The sequence below is a fragment of the Oxyura jamaicensis genome, chromosome 5 (genome assembly GCF_011077185.1).
Source record: "Oxyura jamaicensis isolate SHBP4307 breed ruddy duck chromosome 5, BPBGC_Ojam_1.0, whole genome shotgun sequence".
NCBI lineage: Eukaryota > Metazoa > Chordata > Aves > Anseriformes > Anatidae > Oxyura > Oxyura jamaicensis.
The window spans coordinates 28,067,916-28,086,018 of NC_048897.1; positions in this window are offsets into that span (position 1 = coordinate 28,067,916).

An 18,103-nucleotide genomic window follows, 5' to 3' on the forward strand; every position below is an offset into this window, starting at 1 on the left:
ACTGCTAACTCCTGATACTCTGGGAGGACTTTGAGCTTTACAGGTATATCTTACTGTTTCCCCTGGTATTTTTTTCCTTCCCTGTTTTGTGCCTGACACACACAACATTACTGAATATTCAGGGCAAACATGACTTGGCCAAGGTGCTGCCAAAAAGCTCCAGGAGAAGGATGTAGCTGGTCGTGGGTTGTTTTGTTTTGTTTTTGGTGGTGGTGGGTTTTTTTGGTTTTGGTATTTTAAAGATCTTCCAGTAATCACCGTGCTAGAAGCCACAACACTATAAAAATATATTAAAAAACATCAGAACAACTGCTGTTTGACTTCTTAACATCTGTTAGATGAGGTGTTAGAGAAATTTATGCTAAGTTACTGCTTAAATCTTATCCCAAAGAATGCCAAACAGACTACACCGAGTGACAACTTCTAACCCCCAGAATCCATAACTGTTTGGAGATCCATAACTGCTGTGAAAACATGAAGGCAAGTTACAACAGTCATTGGTAACTCCATTTCTCTTTCTGTACAAACACTGGTACTAAACTAACCTCACAAGATCATGGGTGGAGAATTGAAACGGAAAAGTGAAATAGAAGAACCTTTGAGTATGTATCTATATATCCAAAAGGAAGGCAAGTGTACTAAACATTCATAAGGAACACTGAAATACTGCAAGCTAGAGGACATGCCCCAAGGTGAGTAACACAGGGTGAGCAGAGTATGCCTTACCCTGCAGTTTAGGTTTTTCTCTATAAAGATCTGTAAGGCAAATCTATATTTTAATATTTAAAGAAAACTGAGGAGTGGATTTAGCTAGCTCTTCAAGTGCAGATCTCAGTGTAAACAAGCAGCTCTGCTGAAAATCAGGGAAGAGAAGAGCCCTTAGCCCCACTGTTAGCATTAGTGAGGGGATGGGGAAAAGAAGGGAGCAGAAGGTAAGTTCATATCACAGGCTCAAGATTTTAGCCAAGCAGCTTCTCACTGTCATTTACATCAGCTGTGCTGTCCTTGGAAATCAGAGTTTGGGAATACCCAGACAGCTGCAGAATCCAGCCCAGGGTATTAGATGGAGAACTAAGCACACAAAACAAAGCCTCCCAGTTCAGGATAATCTTACTGCTCTATGTTCAGTATGTTGAGCGCTTCTCTGTAGCTCATACTGTGTGTACTCATTGAAATCCCCAGTTATTAATCTGTACTGCAGGACAGGTGCTACTTTCAATGATTTTTTGGGCACAGGAGCAGTTGGTTATTTGGGGAGAACACCAGGGGCTACTGGGAACTTCTTATTGATGGGTAATGCCCCCTCCTCCCCACCTCCAAAAAAAAAAGCAAACACAGACTAAGGTTACTGTTTTCCAATTAGTCTGTGGTTCTTCTAGTTATTTATTAACTTTCACGCATATTAACCAAACCATAAAACCTGGGTGGTTGCCCTCCCAGCACCAAGAAGTAAGTGAAGAAAATGGTAGAGCTAGGAGAGCCAAAACTGCTTGGGCAAGACACATCCTTCCAGAGGCAGCAGCAACCCAGCCCAGCCACTAGCTGCAAGCTCAGTGACAGAGCCTTGCTCAAGTGACGAGGCAACAGACACTGCAAACACACACAGCACCTGAGCCGAAGTTTCAGCTGAAAAATGCAACACACCAAGTGATGCTGAGAAAAAAAAAGTTAAAAAAAATCAGGTATAGCTGACCATCAAAATTTGATAGACAAGATTCCTGCTGTGTCTGCCTGAGGAGCTAGATTAGAAGGAAGACAAACAAAACAAAACCAAAAACCCAACACACGCCACACAACGTGCATCTGCTGTAATGTCAAGCACCTGACCTGCAGTCTGTCTGTAAAGCTACATCCAAAGCAAGACCTCAAAAGCAAGCTTAAGGGAGACTTGGTCAATGCACAGACCTGAGGTGGGACACATTGCCTTCAGCAGCTCCCAGTTTTTAGCTTGTGCCCCAGGCAGTGAGCGAGGCCCTGCTGACAGCTCAGGGCAGACGCTGCAAGCAGTGTCATGGGCAGGGAGCCAGCAGCAGGAGAAGAGCAGCAGCATGCCGAGCTCCTGGCACAAGCAGCACCTTTCCCCAAGGGACACCCAGCCGGTACAGGGCCAGCACCCACCTGAGGGGGTGCTGGCACGGCTACCACCCAACACCACCAGATTCCCGACAGCCGCAATCAGGGAAAAATTACAGCAGGTGCCAGAGTTTCTTCCTATAAAAGAGCTTGCTTTCTATCAGCAATGAAAGATGCATAAAACTAGAACTGTAAAGCAACCCCCTCCCCACTGTGACCCCTAAAATGATGCACAGTATACGAAAGACAAACTAAAATGGACAAAGTGAGGGACCTTTCACTCCCCTTAATTCAATTCTCTCCTTTAAGCCAGTGCACTGTTAGTACCCAATAATGAGACTAACACTGAAGTTTTTCAGCTCGATGGTAAAATCATGTAGTGTCCATCCATCTCCAATAATAGCAATATCGAGACAATGAACTCTATTGAGGCATCTAATAAGGCAGATAGTCATTTGCATAGTACATTTTCTGTGACTCTCTGTAATACAACATCTCAAAGACTCAATTCAGACTATTCTCCTTTCCCACAGACGTTAAAAAAAAAAAGATTCTTCTACTAGAAAAAGTAACAATGACCCCTCCCCTAATAGGAGAAAGCACAAGATGGGGTTTTCCTGCATATGATGGGTGCACACTCATGTCAGTGTATTTTTATTATGTTCTGCGGTTTTTCTTCATTTATTCTAAACTATAAGCTCTCAACCTCTGCTGTGGAGTGAATGCTCAGAAATACATTTCTGATTTTGCTCTAATAAGCTTCCAAGTAGGAAGCACTTGGAGATCCCCATGCACCAGCAAAATTCATCTTTAATTCCTGTACTGCTGTCCTTTCCTTTCATCTCTGCACATAGTCCTGTCCTGCATGACTCACTGGATTATTATTTGCTGGACATACCGGGACACGCCACTGTGCTGTAGCTATGCTAGCCTGCTTATGAGTCCTGAGCTTTGGGATAGGCTCCGCAGTGTAGCACTTGAGTAAGCTCAACAAATCACCTCCTTCCCATCAGGCTGTAACAGCCTCGAAGATGATGCACACACACAGAGTTTATGTTGTGCATCACAGTTCAGCTCCAATAACATCTCCAAGTACTGCTGTAGAAAAGCAGTAATGATTGTGGCCTTTCTCTTTATCTTTCTGCTTTCTCCTCTTTCAGTAAATAATCCTGGACTTTGTCAGTGCTTTATTTAGCACAAGGAAACACCTGTATTATTCCTGGAGGTAACTAAGCTACCTTTATCTATGCACTCAAAACATTGCTGCAATGCACCATAAAATAGCTCCTGCCTGCTCTGCCCTCTGTCCCTCCCGGTGTAGTCGGGACACTACAGGAGGCACACTACAGGAGGCTGCTAAATCCCCCATCCTGGCACCCATGCCAGAGCCCACAAAAGGAATGGCAGGTGGGAACATGCACAGTAGCTCCTCACACAGACTCCCAGCCCTGACACCAACACCAATCCACCTCTGGCTGCCAACTCAGGCTCTCTGCAGCCACCCCTGCCCGGGCCAGCGCACAGGAATGCTCCAGGCAAGCCCTCAGAGGCTTCCTCCGCTGTGTTAAAAGCAGCACTGCAAGGGTCTCCCCACTGAAGACCGACACAGAGCATTGCTCTCACATCAGCCTTTCCCATTCCCACCCAGGCAACTCGGCATCAGGTCCCTGTGAAAATGAAACTAGACAGCATTTTCGGCAAGCCAGTGAAGGTCAGCGGAAAGGGGGAAAGAGCTGCCGCACAACAGCCCCAGTGAGGAACAGCGCTAAGCTCTTTGTCCAAGTTTCTGATTTTATCAGATTATGCCACAGTGTTAACATTGTTTATGGCCCTATTTTACGTCTGTGAATCACCCACTCCCAGAGACTCTTTCTCCACCCCGGTTTATAAATAGCACCACACACAGAACGGAGTTTGTGAAGCACGGGAGACTTGCCGAATCAAAATAATGTATATGGAGCTGACAGTCTTTCAAAAGCCTCCCCCATTTATTTATAGTGCTGGCCAGACAGGCAGATTCCCACATTTTATAAACCCTGTAGGTCACTATCTCCATTGTTCATTCACAAACAACTCTGCTAATAAAGAATTCCCTCTGGTTACAAGTGAACTTGGTTCCCAGCACACTGCTTCTTGGCACAGGCCTTCTGAAAAGAAAGATTTTTAAATAAGTATTACATGTTTTTTTTGTATGTATTTGGAAGCAAAATATTCCTAGTCCACAATAAGGTGATATGACATTATTTACATATCTGCAGATATTTAGACTTTGCAATGCACCTTGTGGAAGCATACCAGTACATCAGTACAGGACAGGTCATTTTCTACCATTGTAGCAGACTGCCTTATGTGTCCAGAGATTATTTTCTATGAAAATACATTCCCAATTATAAGTGTAAAACCATCAGAGGGATGCTTGTCACATTAAGTTCCTCTGCGAAAGTAGAATGCCATTAATTCCCCTCTTTTCTCCTGGAATCATTTCCTTGCAATAGAAAGCTCACCGTGCTATCAGCCAGATAACAAAGCAGATAGGGAGACGTAACCAAAGGTTCAGAGAACAGTTTTCTGGAGTCGAAACGCACACAATGCCTTGCTGAGCCAACACACCACCACGCATCTGCTGAGCTCAAAGCCCCAGCAAACCCACAGGTGCAAACACACACTGCTGCCCCGCTCCCCTGTCCCCCAGCCCTCTGCACTGACAGCAGAGACGTGGGTAGGCAGGGAACATAAAGGGCCCGTGAAAGTCTATCTGACCAGATTGATTTAACAGAAACAGAAGAGCCAGTGAAATAACACTGGCATTTTCCATTGATAAAATCCCTTCTAAGTGCCTAAGATGAAGGCATTCAAGTACTTCTCTCTCTGATTCACCATTTTTTCCCTGCAATAAATCACATGGTTATTTGTCAGACTAATGGTTTCTTAATAAGCTGTAGAAGTTAAAACCTGTTAGAGCAAGATTCCTCTTTAAACACAAAGGATCAGTAAAACAACTGAAACACACATTTGGGGAACAGTTAAATGTATTATTATTATGGTTTTGTTATTTTGTAGACTCAACAAATAAGAAAAAACTGTTTACAATTTTAATTAAAAAAGCAAAATGCCAGTGCCTGGAAAACATTACATTGAGTTTGGACATCTTTTAAGCCAAGTGCATGCCTTTTTCTTTTTTTCTTTCTTTTTTTTTTTTTTTAAATTCTCCTACTGCCTATCTCAACACACAGTTCCTTTTCCTTTAGCCCCTTTCAAACAATACTTGATACTAAACAAAACTAAATACCAAAATGAATTATTTCACACTAAAGGTTCACTTCTTCTCTCTTGTTCTACATTCATAAATATATATACATGTGTGCATATGCGGTCACATACGTACACACACACATGTACTTCAGCTGACTTGTATTACACATTACTTTCATGCAGAAAGACAGAACAAGAGCAGGAGCCTCTTGCAATCAGACAGCAGCACTGAAATGCAGTAAGTCCGAGCCGTGCGTCATCAATTCACTGTGTTGCTTCAGCCCCTCCTGCCTTGTTCTCCACCTTCGGGAAGAGAAGCGTTCCCAGAGGGCCCAATAACACTGCTCTCCATTATCACTCTGCAATACTGAGCAAAGGAATTGCAGAAGTAATATTTAACCTACTGTAATCTCTTTCTGTGTGAAGAATGTGTCTGTAATCACAGTCCTTGATACCATCTCTGATCAATGCACAGTGAACTATCAGATCATAAATTAGGACTGTGGCGTAACTGCAGCAATGGGAGTTTCCCCCAAAAGGTCCCACTTACGGACACAACGGGGGAACAACTTGAAATCAGGGAGGAGAAAGAAATTTAATTAGAGCTGACTGAAGTGCAGCACATGGTTTACAGGAATTTTTGCTTTCAATTAAAACACCCTCCTCCGCCACAGCAAACTAAATAAACACAAACTAAAACAAACTATACTGTGACACATATATGCAAAAATGAAGACAGGCATGACAGAAAATTTGGACAGAAACTGAGCCATATACCATGTGCAATTACAAGCCAAGTTCTGCAACAAACGCCATTTTGCCATAAACTACATAGGCATTTATTCCACCTCATCGCCACAGCATGTAACCATCCTTTTTCTTCCACATCACTAAAACCCATTCTACCCACATAACTAAAATCTGATTTGAGTTGTGGGCAGAAAATGAAAGGGGAAAGGGAAGGGTGTAAAGAACAGCACTGACTTTCAGAATTAGCCCTTAAAAAAAGCAGTGAAGATTCACATTGATGAAAGTGCTAAAATAAGAAATCTGCCACATTTCTAAAATTGTAACAAGGAACAGTGTAAAAATGGAGGCTATCAGGGAAGGATTTGCAATCAAAATGACTGACAAACTGCACTCAGAAAGACACATAGAAGACTTAGGAAAACTGGATATTTGATATAGAAACCGGTAACGAGACAGACCATCCATACCTGCTTTAAGAAAAGGCCAAGATTTTACAGAAGGCCTGGAGCTTTCACCTCCTTTAAGCTTTAACAGGATTATTTGGCCCAGATAACAGGATTTAGGGAGGAAAGGTTTCAATGCCAGGCTGTGGCACAGCGCACAGCGGGGCACTGCTGAGGCAGCCAGAGTGCAACGCTGCCCAGGCCTTCCTAGCAAAAGGCCCCTTGCTTTTAATTTCCTTGTAACTTACCTCAAGTGCCTCAATGCGGTGAGGAATTTTTCAGGCTAAGTGCCCATACTTGGCTAGATATATTCATTATTTATGGAATGTGGAAGCCAAAATGCCTCAAATGTTTGAAAAAATGAGAATGAGCAAAAAACACATCGCTGTACCATTATTAAATACCCCAGTGACCTTCTCCTCCTCCTGCTGTATAGCACTGCTTGGCAAGAGGCAGCCTTTTACCCCTCGCCAGTAGTCCTTTGCTGAGGTAGCCTTTGCCATCACTGGCAAAACCTTATGTATATCAGGTGGCTTTGGAAGATCAACATAAAAAGGCCTAATTGATTTGTGCCTACCCAAGTCTTTGCAGAACTGGAGCAGAGGGGAACAATCAGCACAAAGCTACCTAGAGAGCAAGTACCAAAAGACTCTGTAAGCATAAACTGACTATGCTGCATGAGGAAGGTTTGGGGGGGAAAATGAGTGAGATAGCCAAAGGCATGCCAGGAAGCAGCATGGGAAGGTGGGGAAGGGGCAACAGGAAGCTGAGGACCAGTAGCCACAATACACACAGTTTTGGAGCTTGGACGAGGCAGATCCAAGACCATGCCAGGAAACTGACCCTATGGGACAGGGTCCCAGTCAGCAGGGCACCCAATGGGGCCCTTCCCCAGGCACCCGCTCAGCTGTAATGCCCATGCAACCGGGCCAGGCAGGCACTTACCCGGGCTTGAAAGCTGCTTCAGTACATAAGTGGGAGAGCCACTTCTTGGCAAAGGTGCACTGGGGGAGCCGCATAGGGGCATTTTCATCTTTACCCCAGACTGTGTCCCGGAAGGCTGAAGCTTCCCTATAGCTGTTCCTTCTGGTGAGGGGGCCAGCACTGAGCTAAGGCAGCTAAACGGGGCTGAAAGAGAAGAGTGTGCCCTGTGCCCTGCCACCACCCTCAGAAAGTCTTTAATTCTGACATTACCTAACTTCCAAGCATTGTATCTTGCAGCATAGAAACGTTGCCTAACTACAGGCTGCTTGTGTGCACATATGCATGCTTAAAAACAAGCATGACTGTCAGCAGATACTGATCATCAGTGTATTATAAGCTGCATCCAACTTGTAGGTTCCTGCTACGTGAGGTTACAAGTTCAATACTAGCTGCCTAGAAATGCCTTCTACCAGTTTAAGCAGTATCCAAATTACAAGCGATAGTGTCATATTATCACAGCTGTCAACAGCGCAAAGGACTGGGGGTGAGGGGGTTGATTTCTACCTCTCTCATTTCAGGAAGGGATGTCTCATCCCAACAGGATCTAATTAAAAAGAAGGGGGGACTGACCAGTTTTATTTCCGAGATGAATACGGTTCAGCTCTCTGTAATGAAACAGCACATACTTGGGCACTGCTTCAACAACAGTTGATACACACTGTTAACTTACGTAGGCTGCTGAAGTCTTGCTCCTCCTGTATGCTGTGTTTACTCATCATCCTCCCCCAATAATCTACTTCCTTTTCTTTAGAAACTTCTGTTCCTGCTTTTGGTTTCTTAGAGATGGACATGATGAAAGAGTGCTTATGCCCCAAAGTCAATTAGCCTCTCGTATGCTTTCTTTTCTGTGTCCTCCCCAACTGTGCCCACGCATGGTTCTCGTTTTGCTCCCTTTCATGCGTTAAACCTGGGGTAGAAACATCTCAAATTAGAGTCCTCCAACCACCACCCAACGTCTACAGACCACAGACTGCCCACAAGACCTGTTACTGTGCTACAGGACATCCAGAAAAACTGTAGGATTTCTTCCCTGGAAAAAAAGAAGGATTTGCTGTGTAACCAAAGGCAACAACTAGGTCATTTGTTATGTACAACAAACACTATTTGGAGTTTGAGCAGCCTGCTGGTAGCCATTTCAAAGACATTTTACTAGCAAATTGGTTTTCCCACCATTTCAATACAATGGGTATTATCTTTGCCTCTGATTTCGCAACAGGTTCAGAGGTACAGTTTGCTCCCTAGCACCCCGATCCCCCCTTGCTATCCCCACTCACTCCAAGAAGCTGTTTCACAGCTCAGATTTGCTCCACAACATGCTAAGCATCCCAGCTGAAATCTGCTGCCCCACTAAGGGCCTGCCAAGGTTTTGTGCTGCCTCAGTCACACCACACAAGTGGTTTACCACAGGCTGCCCTCTGTCTAGGGGTGAATGTCTATCTCACAGCACAAGAAACCCTTCCCCATCTGTGCCCGATGTAAGGAATGCCTCTCCTATCTACAAACCCACAAGAATTAACCAATTCACTCGGAGAAAAAAGGGACGAGACCCCACAACCCAGCTTTTGTCCAATTTATAACCCGTTCACGACCAAAAGGGAATACTGTATTCATAAAACACAGGGAAGTTGTGCGAGGGAAGCTTTTTTCCTCCAGCTCTCATTTTTGACAGTTCATGGGCAGAAGTGAATCCTGGTAGAGACAGATGTGGTGGGGCATTATGTTCAGTTCCTACATGCACCTGGCAACTGAGAAAGATTTATTTCATTTTTAAAGAAATCATTGCCAGAAGTCCTAACCCCATCAAGATCCTTTAATATTAGCTTTGTACAAATGCACTATGTCCTACGGTATTTACAACCTCCAGATCACAAAATATAACCAGTGCAAGACAGAGGAGGAATGTGCAGAGAAGATGTGAGGGGAAGCAACTGGAGGAGAAGATTATCTTGACCAGTGCTCATGTGAAACCTTGCTTAGTTTCAGAAGCTATGGCTCAGAGACTTGTCCCAGGAGCTCGGATAGCTTTACCCATGTACACGGGAGTTCGTGAAACTCAATCAAGTAAGCTGCCAGAGCACAGCTGGAAATCAGAACCTTTTCAGATGCTAACAGTTTGTTCAGCTGACAGAAGGAAAGACATCACATCATGTCTGGCTTTCTTGCAGCCTGCAAAGACAAGCATGAAATGGATTTACATAGTTCTGGAAACATCCTGTCTGCCCTCCAGCTCAGGTGAGCAGCTCCCCTGCTCTCAGACAAACCTTGACAGCACAAAGTCCTAAAAAATCTCAGTAATTAACTTAATCCTCAAATCTCCAGTAGGATTTCAGAAGTCCTACAGCATCCCTGGATGACAAAGCAGCAAATCCCTTACTTTGGTAGAGCAAATATTAAGAGACCATTGCTCAACAGGGAAGGTGAAGTTTGATTATCTCTTATCTTTTCAAAATTTTTCTGCAGGAGACAAAACATTCAGCTAACCAGGTTAATACTGCAAAGCTTAGGTTACCATTGCTTCAAAGTTAATTTCAACCATCTGAAGACAGCAGTGACAAATACTGCACGCAACAAAACAAATAAACCTCAGCACGTGAGGTACCTAGTTTCTTTTTGACATTTATTTTTTTTTTCAGGACAACCTCAGATTTCTTTCCTGCAGCCAGCTTTGCACACACAGGAGTACAGGGGGTCACCCCATCATCTGCAGCAACTGGTCTTTGGCAGAGTTGGACATTGCAACTGACTATTCTTATTATCTTTAAAAGGAGCTGGAAAATAAATAAATAGTAGCAACTGTGTCAGGTGCTGTAAAGGGCCTTAAAGGTAGGCACTGTAACAAGCACAGTACACGCTGCTCACAGGCCAAAGCAGAAAGGCACTGCACAGAATTTGTGTGTAAGCATAACCTATACAGCACAGTGAAGGACACTGGGAATGACCTCCTGCCTAACAGCACAGCCAGCGGGCAACAGGTTTGCCGGGATGGAGCAGGGGCTGCTTTGTAAATCATAAAGAATTGCCACCTCAGAACAGCAGTACCTTCCTGCAAGTCAAAAACAAAACATGGCAAGTGAAACAAAAGATTTTTTTTGGCTGCTTAAACTTTTAGAAATTTAAAAGAGAACTACTTTATTTGCAACTCTGTGATGAAATCCTAACCATAGGGACCTAGAGACTGCTGGGGTGAAGAAGAGGAAAAGCATACTCCGTAGTCAATAATTACCAGCTCTGGCCTTCTGTTCACTTCTCCTGCAGCATACGCTTCCCTGACTGAACCAGGAAATCAACAGATGCATTTAAAAGTATGAAGACTGAGTCAGAAGACAATAGTTAAATACCAGTTAAACCACATACCGTAGGTCTGTCTTGTAGTACTGGGAAATGAATACTACTTAAGGCGGTTCCAGATATTGCATCCACCTGCAAATATTTGCTGCTGGCTATAGCTCAACACATACTCTCACTAGCAGTGCCAGTACTTTGCAGAATATTGCAGGCAAGAAAGAAAAAGAAAGTTTGCTTAACATGGAGTACAATAAACTCATTATATACTTTAATCATCAAAAGCTTATATAGCCTGGTTGAACAGATTTTTTTTTTTAGCAGGTTATGTGATTACAAACTTAGCTAAGGATAACTGCTTTTTTTCAAGTATTTTAGGCTTTCAGTTACATGAATATAGAGTCTAATTATTAGCTTCTTTAATGTGGATCTTCTTCTCTGAGCGCATAGCAGAAATCAGAAATTAGTGTCACAAAGGAATCGGGCACATGCTCACAATAAAAGCACAGGAGCAATTACACTTTCATTACATAGTCTCAAATCCACGTATAAATACCCTGTGTTAAGGCATTTGTATTTTAGATCGACTACCTTCCAGCAATAATGAAAAACCATTCCAGCTGGAGAAAGAGACAAGATAAAAATGCTCTGACATGGTGCTGGAGGACATTGGCCATTAAAGTCTTATCTCACAAGAAATAGCTAAATACTTTATAACAATATCTCATCTGTAATTGTTAAGCTGGAAAAGAAGCCTTCTTCCAAATGGATTCAAGGCATAATTTTTTTTATATGCTGTTAGCTGCCTAGCTTCTCTAGTTCTAAGCATCTCCTAAAAACGTTAACATCACCAAATGCAAGTCCTTGATAAAAGTTATAGACAAAGGAAAGTTGTTTTTTTCTTTAATAGACACAAAGGAGAGTATTGTCGAGATTTATTAAATACATACAATTACCTGCATTGTTACAGAGATTAAAGGACAAAGGGCCAACAGATCTAATTCCAGATTGTACAGCCTTGTCCTTCTCCATAATTACGATTTAAAATTGAACTTGAGTTAACACATTCATAATACCAGTATCTATAAATGTTTTGCATGCACTCAAAAATAGTTTATTTTAATGTGGATGTGACAATATATTTAATTTATATGTATTATGATTGATCATTCAAGTAAAAATAGTGTGCTTTTTCAGTCAGTTGTAAGAGTTGTTTCAAAACTAGTACAAGGTTCTTTAGAAAAAATAACTAGCTAGTCTGTTAGCCACATCAGAAAAATTGCAAAACAAACACACAAAAATCTTCCCCCTTTTCTCCTTCTATCTCAGAAATAGTTCCAGAAATAGAACTTCACACTACAGAGATACTGAAAAAAGAAAAGGAAAGTATTTTCATTCTGCAGACGCTAATGTTATCTACCTCATGTGAGAGTATCTTGGTCTCCTTTCTCCAGCTGGCAAATACATCTATTGGAAATTGTGCTTAAACACCAGGCCTGCATCTGTGGTGCCCGCAGTACACCAGCTAAAAAGGCCAAATCCTGACCTCAGCGACAGGCTGGTTATTTCCCCCAGTGCCCAGCTGCACGGAACTATACCATGGAGGTGAATTCCCCTCATAAAGAATTATGCAAACTGAACCAAAGACATTGAACTTCCCCAAAGAAAGAGCTATTTCTTCTCATTTCTTTCTTTCTTTTTTTTTCCCTCAGTTTTGTTGAAGACTTGCTTTTACAAAAACCGTGAGAAGGAAACTGTCCCTACGCTTCTTGTATTTCTCCTTTACAAGAAAAAGAAATATTAATCTGTAAAAGGTGAAGCCATCAAAGACATCAGTTAATAATGCACAGCCTACTTCACACACAAAAAAGGCACTGGAATCATGATCACAGAAAAAAAAAAAAAAAAAAAAAAAAAAAAAAAAAACTATTTATTTTTCTTATTGGTATTGAGCTCCAAGTCTATTATCAGAAGTGGCTGATCCTGCAAGTAGACTGAAAGAACACTAGGACTTAGAAAATGTAATGCACACAGCAGAAAAGCCATGCCCTGTCAATAATTCCCCAAATTCAAATTTGGTTGTAAATGAGAGATCATATGCGCAGCACCAAGAATTAGAACTCCCATGTTTGCTTTCACTGGAGAAAAGTAATAAAAGAAAACAAAATTTAATGTCCTAAAAGGACCTTGCCAATTTAACACTCTTCATTCTATTTCCCCCTCATTTTGAAGTATTTATAATTACGTAAAGCTCCTGCATGAGAGAAAACAACCGAGCGTAACCACAAAAGAAGGAAAACCCAGGTTGTTGCTAAACTTCCTTACCAACACAACACAATTTTGCATCTGTAAATTTGATGGCTTCCACAAGCACCGTTTTTCCCCTTCAGCCTGGTTTTCATAACAACATCACGTTTTAATGTTAAAAAGTACAGCGAAACCGGCACACCTAATTCTGTGACAAAACCACTGGCAAGGCTGAGTCAACCTCTTGACAGTTCCACACTGCTACATTCTGCTATGGTGAAACCAACGTGCGTTCCTTCCACCTGCACCCCGATGCTCACGGTGGGAGCCCCTTTCTCTCTCAGCCAAAGCTCCCTCTTGGTCTCAGAGAGAGGGGCCAGCACACAGGAGCGCTGCCCTTGCCAGGCAGGGCTCCTCTTCCCATTTTGGATGTTGCCGGTGCTGGAGGCTACCGGCATCTTCCCTGCCACTTCTACTTCAAAACGCACAGGCCTCCTCGCGCACAGACAGGCAGAAGAGCAAGTTTAGAGAAGGACAAGGATGTGATCCCTCCGAGTACCAATCTGACAGTAAGCACCAAATCGTCTGTCCTTGAGCTGCTATTGATTGCTGTTAGTCATGGGCCAGGTGACACTAACTGAACAAGCTCCCACGGTTTTCCCCTTTGTTCCTCTGCAGCACGGTATCTTGGGCAAAATCAAGTTCAAAATTTCAAGTGAATGCTCTGAGATAATAAGGAAATAGCAGGGAAGGCAGGCAGTGAAAAAAAGCAACCTCCATTTACCTGCAGGGACTGTGCAATTGACACAGCAAGCAAAATGAGTGTCAGAGGGAGGCAGCAGGAAACATGCAGTCTGTGACACCTTCACTGTGTAGGTAGGTTGGCCTGCCCTAAACCCAAGCTGCACCCTCCTCTGGCCACTGCCCCGTCACCTTTGCAGCATGTCCCTGACTCACAAGCGGAGCACAGTGCTCCCAACCTGATCCCGGGCACCTGTGCTCGGCTCCCTCCTTATTTCCAGGGACAGACTTCATAGAAAACCCGATTTGGAAACACAACAGCCTCCAACAAGAAGCACTACGAGACTGCATCTGCTCACCAGGCTACAGTACACAGGCTGTAATTTACAGCAAAGCTCCAGATCCAGTGGCTCAAGCCTTGCCTTGACGATTTTAGGGGCTCAGAAGAAGAAATCTCTTACCTTCAGTAGGGATGGGGGGAGCTCACACAAATTACTCCTTATATTCCAGCCCTAGCCCATATGGTGCACAGCAAACCGAAAACAGTACTACGGTATGTAGATGGCATTCTCCTGCACACCACAAAACCAAACCACTCAACCAAAAAACCATGAAGTCTTTCCAATAAAGAAAACAAAAAGGCCTAGCATTTTAAAAGAGACAACAACAAAGAAGCTGCACGCATTAGGAATTTGCCAATGACATACTAGATACTTCTTTTACTCATTTAGTCTGGCTAAAACTGTACGACACAGAGAAGTCAAAAGTGCACCAACTAAGTGGGAGGTGGAAGAAGAATACAAAAGGGAAGACAAGAGGGGTGCGCAGTACTGGGCAGAAGGAGGCTTCTTGACACTGACCAGGAGCTTAGAGGTCATCCTTCTAACAGCCCCTCTCCTTCCCACAGCAGGGCTCCTTCAGACATAAGCCTCAGCCCTCTTCCCTGCAAATACCTGCAGGACACAAATCCAAGATCCGTTACAGCCCTGCAGGTCTGGTACCCCAGCAGATTCCAATTCTTCTCCCATTCCTTCTTCTGGCTGTAGCCGTAGACACAATTTCCTCTATTCTGAGATGCTGGTGAAAGCATCGTTTCCTCTTCTTCCACTGCATTTCTACAGATGGAGACAGAGGCTTTCTTCTGTGGCCCAGGCTGTCTCAGATAAATCCGAGTGGGAGAAGAGTGACAGTCACACTTCGGGTTTCATTAGAAGGGAACAAGGGGTTCTTCCAATGTCCTGGTGGCAATGGAAAAACAACCCTACACACATTCAGTGAGGTTCCAAACACCACCACCATCAGGCAGACACTATGGCAAGATATGGCTGTTCTTGTCTTGCCCTGCCCTTTCCACCAAATGCCCATCAACAGCTCAGAAGATAACTAAAAGCCACGAGTTCATCAATCCAGGTCTGGTGGACCACATGTATGTGTCCATTCCTTGCTGGATTACAGAAATACCTTTCCCACTTAATCTTGGATTTTTTCCTGGAATTTTGGATTAATAGCCCCAGGGGGCCTGTTTATGTGCAGATACATTTGGGAACAGCTGGAAAGCGCTTAGAGAAAAGCCTTGGTGCCGCTTTCCAGAGAGGAGCATCTGTTCTGTTCTTCTCTTCCTGCACATGCCTGATCACTCTTTCCCCCCCAGCGGTTGCTAACGTCTCACACGTTAGCACATGCTCACCTACACTTAGTTGGCAACCTCCCCCCACAATTAACATCCTCCTCTGCACAGTCATCTCCTGTTGAAAGCTGATTTCCTACTGATGGCTCCATTTAAGGCAGGTTCTCTTTCACTCTCCCCTTCCTACATAGCAGTAGGCCTTCTCTGCTCAAGAAAATTCAGCTAGCTCCTCCTATGCTCCCAGTGACCTTTGATGATGCTCAAGGTATTATCTACATTCAAATTTTGAAGGCTAACAAAAAGCAGTCACATCAGGTTAGCGTCCAGCTGTGCAGACACTGACTGGTTCAATAGCTTTGCTCTCCTTTGCTCATATCAGAAATCTTCTTTTAAGCAAGAAAAAAAAAAACAAGCAAACAGATGACTTGAGATGGTTTCATACCTACGAACGTCAAATTTCCAGTTCCCAACCACTCTGACATTGCTGAAATGCTCACTCCATGATACCCTGTAACTGTAGTAGGAAGACGGAAGTGCACAAATTAAAGTTATATGGATTAGTAAGAATCAGCCCTACATAATAAACAACCCAAGATTTTAAACAGTAACCATTTCTCTCCCTCATACTTTAGCAACTCCAACCAAAAAAAATGACATGCCATGAAAATCCTCAACAAAGACTTGCATGTAGCTCACATAATTGAGGAAGTACTAATAATAGCGTGGCTGTTTGCACAGACAACATTTCCACTGTGGGCCTGAATTCTGATCTGAAATATGCAGAAGATATTTTGTTGTGTGTTGCTGGCTGTGGACTAAAATCCAAGCACTGGAAACCAACGGAGTGTGCTGCAATACGCAGTCTCTGTGCACATCTGTGCTGCGCTGAAAACAAAGCATTTATCGAGCATTGCAGAAGGTGTTCGCAGCATCTGTTCTCGTTTTGAACACACAGAAGCTCTTGAAATAAGCCTAAATTGTGGTTTAGTAAAAGAATTAAAGCATTTGCATTACAGCATCAACCATCAGTCACCACAGAAAATAATGCGTCCTGACAGATGAGAAGTATATCTCCAAGCTCCTCTGACACAAGGAAACAGTCCACAGCCACAGCTTCCATTCTGGCTCTCCATGGCGTAACTCCAGGCATGCTCAGGTCTCTGGACCAATGATGCCAAACTGAGGTAGCTATCTAATGGCGGTTGCTAAAGGCTTCACTCAGGGGTGGCTTTACAGTAGTAGCAGCTAGGTAGCCTCACATTTCTCAAGCTTTATTATATTTTAAAGCTCTACAGGAGCCATGCATAGATTTACACCAAAATACTTACTAAATCTTTTTTGTAAATGGTACTTAACTTTGAATATCTTTTTCTTTCATGCGATGAGTAGAATAATTTTGTGAACTGAAATTTAGAGTACCACACAAGAATCAACAAGGATGATGAACAATGACCAGTATGTAGCAGAAATTAACTGACATGCAACATATACACATGGCAAGCCCACATTTTAAATATGATGGTGCTTCTTTTGAACTCCTCAGCTCCAAATTCACATCAGCAATTAAGTCATAATCCTATGTAATCGACTCACGCAGCATCAGTAGGAGTTCTGTGCAGGGAATAAGCTGTAAGAACAGGCTGTTAGGTCCACATAAAAAGCATTTGTAATTCTAAGCACCAAAACAACCACACAAACACAAGAGCTTACAAGTCTATTACTTTTGAGTAGTGGATGTTACATTGTTGTATCACCAATAGGATCATTCTCAAACCACCAGCTCCCATAAAAACACAAAACAAGGTTCTTTTGTCTTGTTTTTAAAACAAAAGAAAGCCAACCTTGCCCACTATTTTGTGATTTCAGGAAAAAAATAGGGAAGATGCTTATCCTTGAGTAAAAGGCACCACAGAAAGATCATATGCCTGTCATACCACTGAGGAGCTGCCGTGACACAGCCGTTCCACAGCTCGGGATGCTTCCTGGCCCTCGCGTGTGTTGGGGCCGACAATGCTGCCTGTGTTAGGAGTGCCGTGCCCTCACCGACCCTACAGCCGCCGTCTCAGAGGCAACATGGAGGCCGGATCCTGCCAAGCTGCTTCCACCCAACTCGCTGTCGTCCCTCTTGCAAGCTTGCAGGGAGACTGCAGACAAGGGGCCATAATTTCTTACCAGCACCACACGAAGCCCAGCTCATGGCATGTGCCCGATGGTCCCACCAGCTGCTGCCTCCTTCGTCCTTCAGCTGGATAACTCACCAGGCAGCCACAGGCCACGTCCCTGTACCCGCACAAATGCCACACCATGAACAACAGTGGCCAGCATGGACATCTGCCTTAACCTGCGCCAAGAATTCACCGCACAGAGCCAAACCGTTCCCTACTAGATGCCATCCTTATTTTTAGAGAACAAAACCACGTCAATGGTACTTGGAACAGGCAGCAAGACTAATTATGCATAGAGCAATCATTCCCTCCAACTAAGGGTTTATTTCACATCCTTATTATTGGCATTAATGGGTTACACAAATCCAACACACACTTTTCACGTTACCCCCCTAACCACCACAAGCAGCCGTACTGAAACTTAGCTATTTCAAACAAGTGAATGATTTTCACAGGGACTCAGTTCCCATTCCCTCAGGAGATCAAGCAGGTGCTCCCAACGTTCAAAACTCCACAAGGTACTGACCGGCACCAGTCAA